Raw genomic sequence first — 7,347 nt, forward strand, 5'->3', positions numbered from 1 at the left:
GCCACTCACTGCAGGGGGGTGGTATAGGGCTTGAACGTCGCAGGGGGGAGTTGTAATGCCTTCCCTGTCTTTCAATTGGCCAGAAAAGCGCGCTAACGTCTCAGAGATGAAAGTGAAAGTAACCCGAACATCGCGTGGTGCTCGTTACGAGTAACGAGCATCTCGAACACGCTAATACTCGAACGAGTATCAAGCTCGGACGAGTACGTTCGCTCATCTCTATTTAAGAGCACATCATCGCTGCAGCCATTTTTCTTACTTCACAAAGCGACGAGTCAGTATTGGAAAAATGCAATTTATAATAGTGAATTGTTCATACAGAACTGCATAATGTATAAAAGAAGTTTCTAATCTAAGCAGCTTTAGATATATAAATGTACACAAGATATAAACTTACTATGATTTGCTGTGAAATGCTTGTTGAATTATGATTGGATGTTGGCAGGGTGAGGTAGCTCATGGTCAACTCCTGACAAGTGCTGAAAATTTTTATATATAAACTATGCAATAATAGTGCACTTCAGAAAAGCTTGGAAACGTCACTTGAGTGTTTATCATTGTTTTCTTATCCAGTGCATCAACTAATCATTAGGCATACCTATTTGATAAGGCTATGATACCCGTTGAGTATCACCTAAATTAAGTGATTACTCCAACCAAGTCAATGTAGATATATGAATGATACATTTTCACTAGCTAATTAAATATATTAATTGTACTAAAATTAGTTAGCCTCCACTAAAGAAAAGACTGAAAGGGAATAGACCTGATTTTCAAAATAAACTTTTTTCTAGATGAAGCATGTTTATGGGCGCATTACTGTTGCTACATTATTGACAAATGACAGTACAGATCTTCAACATATTTACTTTAACTTCTACGTATAGGTCAAGATGTTTAATAGAGATGAGCGAGCACCAAAATGCTCGGGTGCTCGTTACTCGAGTCGAACTTCCCGCGATGCTCGAGGGTTCGTTTTGAGTAACGAACCCCATTAAAGTCAATGGGGGACCCGAGCATTTTTGTATATCGCCGATGCTCGCTAAGGTTTTCATTTGTGAAAATCTGGGAAATTCACGAAAGTGATGGGAACGACACAGAAACGGATAGGGCAGGCGAGGGGCTACATGTTGGGCTGCATCTCAAGTTCCCAGGTCCCACTATTAAGCCACAATAGCGGCAAGAGTGCCCCCCCCCCTGCACTGTCAGCATAAAGATCATTCTCCTCTGCATAGCTGTAACAGCTGTGGCAGAGAAGAACGATGTTAGCACATTGAAAGCAATGGGCTGCCGGTGAGCGCAGGATGAATTTTCGGGAAGGGCTTAAAAATATAAGCCCTTACCTGAAAATCATCCTAAAATGTGTAAAAACTAAAAAAAAATTTATGTCAGCATAAAGATCGTTCTCCTCTGCCATAGCTGTAACAGCTGTGCAGAGAAGAAGGATGTTAGCCCATTGAATTCAATGGAGTCGGCAATACAGCCGGCTCCATTGAAAGCAATGGGCTGCCGGCGAGCGCGGGATGAATTTTCGGGAAGGGCTTAAAAATATAAGCCCTTACCTGAAAATCATCCTAAGGGCGAGCACCCACTGGCGTTTGCGTTTCCCGCGGGAAAAAAACGCAGCGTTTTCCGCGGCGTTTTCGCGGCGTTTTCGCGGCTTTGCCATTAATTTCCATGGAGAAAAATAAGGACACATATGCAACTGACAGTTCCTATGTTAAAAACGCAAACGCAACGCAAAAAAAACGCCAGTGGACAGGAACACATGTTATCTCTATGCCTGTGCAGGAAAAACGCAAAACGCAAAACGCAGGTAAAAAAACGCCAGTGGGTGCTCGCCCTTAAATGTGTAAAAACAAAAAAAAAATGTATACTCACCTTTCCACTGAAGCCGGAGTACAGCCGCGTCTGAATTCATGAATGGGTGTGAGTGAGAGCTGCCTCTGATTGGTCAGGCTGTGAACAATCAGAGGCAGCTCATTCAGCAGGTGGGGATTTTAAATCCCCACCTGCTGAATACTACAGAAAGCAGTTCAGGAGAACTGCCGGCCAGACGCGGCTGAACTCCGGCTGCAGCGGAAAGGTGAGTATAATTTTTTTTTTTTTACACATTTTAGGATGATTTTCAGGTAAGGGCTTATATTTTTAAGCCCTTCCCGAAAATTCATCCGGCGCTCGCCGGCAGCCCATTGCTTTCAATGGAGCCGGCTGTATTGCCGGCTCCATTGAATTCAATGGGCTAACATCGTTCTTCTCTGCCACAGCTGTTACAGCTATGGCAGAGGAGAACGATCTTTATGCTGACATATTTTTTTTATTATTATTTTTACACATTTTAGGATGATTTTCAGGTAAGGGCTTATATTTTTAAGCCCTTCCCGAAAATTCATCCTGAGATCGCCGGCAGCCCATTGAATTCAATGGTCAGTGCTCGTTTAATCGAGACGAGGACTGCCTGGTGCTCGTCTCGAGTAACGAGCATCTCGAGCACCCTAATACTCGAACGAGCATCAAGCTCGGACGAGTATGCTCGCTCATCTCTAATGTTTAACTATGATGGATACCAAATACACAAAGAACAGATTATTTGTATACATTATTAAAAAAAAATTATAAAGTCATAAACACCAACACTTCACAGTGAAAAAATGGATATTATGTTGGAAACTAGTACAGACCTCTGGCTCATTTGTTTTAAGCTATATGTTCTTCAATTAGGGCAAAAATAAACTCAAGACTTTCATGTTCCTTTCTTAGTATGCCTCATCTCTATTCTAGCTAGAGAAGACATCTACTTAAAACAATCTGTACTTGCGATATAAGAGACATTTGGCATTTTAGTGGGACATTCCTTCTAAAACCATATAATTATTTACAACAAAGCTGATATGACCTTTTCAATTTTACAAAGGATGGTAAAAGCTGCCAAAGCACTTGTGATTGTAGAATTGTAGAAAAAGCAACTTTCATCAGCAGTTCAATGATTTTATTTTTTGAATGTGAAAAGAATAGTTTACCACTACTGTGAAAGTTAAAAGCTGCTAAGTAGGGTTTTTGATCTTAGCTTCAGATATTTAAGCATTATTATTTAGTATGCTTATATTTCTGCAGTTTTTTTAAAATAAAATGATGAATGCAAAATTATTAGTTTTTCTTGTTTTTAGATTACCACGTGTTTTGATTACAAAGACCAAAATACCATTTGCCATTCTGTGCCATTTCAACTATTGCTTTCAGATCAGCAGGGCTCCTTTTTCTAACACTCCTATTTCATTTCCAATAGAGACACACAGTTTGATTAATGATTTCTATACATAACCAATAAAAACCATACTGTGATAACATATGTCAATTTAGCATGGAGTTCAACAATATGAAAATGGCTTCAGGCAGATGTCAACAACTTCTGCTGTAAAGGGTCCAGTGTTGTTGAAATTGTTTTGTTATCTTAAAAAGCTGGTATGAAATAGCATCTATGTTTTGTTTGATAAAAAGCGCATTCTAAGATAATAAGTATTTCTTCTTTAAGTTTTGTGATTTCCATTTTTGTTTTTTTATTGTCCATTTTAACTTTTATAAGACTTTCTGCTGTGCATTTTTTCTGTGATGGGCAGATTTATCTAATCTCTCACTTTATGCATATGTTGATGTTTTAGATTATGAGAATGTCTGACTTTGGCACAATTTAATTTTTTTTAAAGTGTATTTGAAGTTAGCCCCAGTCTACTTTTTGACATCTTAAACAGTTGATTGGTGTCAACAGGGCAGTTTGCCTTGGCCTAAACCATAGAAATGGCGTCATCCACATGGCAGAGAGGAGGAGGAAGGATCACATGATTTTAGGGTAGCAAATAATTCTTTTCAAACAGCTCTTGTAGCCAATAAGGAGGCAGAATATGGGTGAGGTTATAGACACTATAAAAGGCTATGAACCATATCCTTAGCAGCCATTTCAGCTTAGGTGCAAGGAGATGCAAGGAGAGGTGCAAGAAGATGTTTGTGACTGTGAGAGAGGGACAATCAGCTTTTCCATAATTGCTAAAGGTGGAATCAGTGGTCGAAAAGCATAGCTGTGGTAGTGTGGGTGATGGTAGCCATGGTGGTATTGGCGGCTATGGATATGGTAGTAAGGCAAGACATCAGAACAGACTGGAAAAAGTGGCAGGGGTGATGAGGACTATAATTAGGATGTGGTCATCAATAGGACATAGGAACCAGATGACAAGGAGGTAATGAAAGGCCAGAGGAAGTGGGTAGTGGTGGTACTGGCATTGATAAAGACCTGAGCCAAGGTAGGACCAGGACATCTGTAAAATGTTCCAGAGGAAGGCATGCTGGTGTGATCAGCTCAGGAGCAAGTGATGCTGGCAATGTTGCTGCCAGTGCAGGTTCCAGAAGAATGTCCTGCAGAGGATGAGCAAGCTCAGGTGGTGGTAATATAAGCTCTTTTTGGTACTCTGCCATGGGGCATCCATAGCAATTATTACTGCCATCGTGTGTTCAGCCAGCATCGATGTGAGTGATATGTTGAATATCTAAAAAAAAAACATATTAACACTCTCATTACTTTCAAAAAATCATAACTTTTATTTTTCCCATTATGTAGTTTTTTTTTTTAATTTCACTTAAAAAAGTAAACTGCCTTTAAAAAAAATTGTTTTCTATCATCATTTTTTGAACCACGTAACTTTTTACATTTTTTATCCATCAAGTTGTGTGAGGGCTCATTTTTTTGCGTGATGAACTGTAGTTTTTGTTAAAACCATTTTGGGTTACGTGTGACTATTGGAGTGCTTTTTTTTCAATATTTCCTTGGAGACAGGGTAACCAGAAAAACACAATTCTGGCGTTGCGAACATTTTTTCCCTGACTATGTTGACTGTGCAGGATTAATAACCGGATATATTAACAATCCAGACTTTTTTGGATATAGCAATACCAAATTTTTATTTATTTTTTGATGAGACAACTGGGAAAAGTTGTTTTTTTTACTTGCATTACTTTAAATTTCTTATATTTAATAAACTTTGTTCTACATTTATTTTAGGGTACTTAAACTAGTGTTCTTTTGATCATGTTCTGACAGAAAGTCTACAAAGGTGTGCCACAGGCATCACCTTGGTAGGCAATCAGACATGGAAGCTCTGGGGGGCATTCAGAAGGCCTAATGCCATGACATTCAAATGGCACCTCTCAAACACATTAAAAGGTGGCCATTTGAGAGCCCTGAATGCTGATCGGCATTTAAAGGGTTAGCAGCGATGATCAGTGATCACACAGATTGTGGCTATTGCTGCTAGGTGTCAGCTGTAAAAGATGGTTAACACACATCATGTATGTAGCAGATTAAGCTGTTTAGCCCATTGCATACACATACATGTACAACGCAAGCCAGGAAAGGGGTAAAAAGTGATTGCAAAAACATATATACAAAAATAGTAGCAAATAAAAACTGCAACTTGTCCCACAAAATATAGGCCATCATTGCAGCTCTGTCAATGGAAAAATAATGTTATTGGTCTTGGTGCAACAAGCAACACAAAAACAAAGAGTTTCAGATTTGCTATATAAAATTGAGCTAATTACAACAGAAACTGTTTTACTTGCTTTGCATTACATTTAGGGCTTAGTCAGACAGGCATTTTTTCGCGCGATTTGCGCATGTGCATGCGTCCGGCGATTTTATAAAACCATTGCTTTGCAATGGTATCGGACACATGAGCGCTTTTTATGCGCTCGTCCGATAAATTATAGAACAGAAATCGCAGATCGCACCTATCTGCGATCTGCGATTCCTGTTCTCTTCTCTGTATGCGCTCAATGGGGTCGGCGGCCGCAGCGCATGAATTAATGAATGACAGCTGAGAGCTGCCCCTGATTGGTCCCTGCGCTGAGCCAATCAGAGGCAGCACTCACTCACCCATTCATGAATTCATGAATGGGTGTGAGTGAGAGCTGCCTCTGATTGGTCAGGCTGTGACCAATCAGAGGCAGCTCATTCAGCAGGCGGGGATTTTAAATCCCCGGCTGCTGAATACTACAGAGAGCAGTTCAGGAGAACTGCCGACGGCCGCGGCTGAACTCCGTCTGACGGGACAAGGTGAGTATATATATTTTTTTTATTTTTACACATTTCTGGATGAATTGCAGGGAAGGGCTTATATATTTAAGCCCTTCCCGAAAATTCATCGTGAGATCGCCCGCAGCGCATTGCTTTCAATGGAGCCGGCTGTATTGCCGGCTCCATTGAATTCAATGCACTGGACGGCTCTGGCCCGTTTCTATTGAAACACGGCTAGGAGCAGTTTTTTCGGGCGATTTTTCAGCCTTGGTCACGCGATTTGCGGATGCGCATCTGTCATGCGATCCGCAAATCGCGGAAAAAAACGCCTGTGTGACTAAGGCCTTATGATGTGTTTTTTGCACTTTAGGTAACTTTTTTTTTAGCCATAGCCTGTATTAGTGGCACAGTATCATGGAAAAGTGGAGTGGGTTAAATGTGACAATATGCACAAAAAAGTGTGTCACATTTTCACACAAAATCTAGCATTAACTAAGCCAACCAATAGGTGGCATAAAGTTTAACTAGACTGTCTGCAGACACGTTAGATTGTTTTATCCAACATGAGTCACTGTGATAAATCTGGTGCATTTTAAGGCTGACTAGTTTTATTTTGTCTCAATTTTTTTTTAGTAGTAAAAGATAAAATTTAAAAATATAAAAGTTTGTCAGAAAGATTAAAATGTTTGGGGTATTGGAAAGAAACAACATAAAAACAAATATATATTTTTAAATTAAAGGATTAAACAACCAATATGCAGTTGGTATCTTTATGATTGTATTAACTCAAGGAATACATTAAAAAAAAAAAGATTAAATATATACAATATATTGTATGTAAACCAGAATGGTACTATTAAAAAATCAGGTTTTTATTTGCAAAAAAGCAAGACTTTATGTGGTTATGTTGGTAAAAACTTTATAAAGTTATGGCTTTTGTATTCCAGCAAAAAAGGCAAAAAAAAAGCTGGTTGTTAAGAGGTTAAATTGGCGAAACAGTGCGAGAGGGAACAAAGCAACACACCGAGGTCAAATATATCAAAAGAATTTCTCAAAAAAAGCTCTTGTGCGAGCTATACAACCAGTTCTTTCAGCGCTAAATGATATAAAATCAGAAATCTTACACATAGGTAACAGAGCTAGAGAACTCTTACGCTGCTATTGTCACGCAAACCAATGATTTATCTGACCATGTGTTGATGCAGAGAGACCAAATCGATAGAGCATTGACTTTGATAGAGGACCAAGAGAACAGAAGCCAGAGGTGCAATATCAGGATCAGG

This window comes from Eleutherodactylus coqui, chromosome 9 (genome assembly GCF_035609145.1).
Source record: "Eleutherodactylus coqui strain aEleCoq1 chromosome 9, aEleCoq1.hap1, whole genome shotgun sequence".
NCBI classification, from domain to species: domain Eukaryota; kingdom Metazoa; phylum Chordata; class Amphibia; order Anura; family Eleutherodactylidae; genus Eleutherodactylus; species Eleutherodactylus coqui.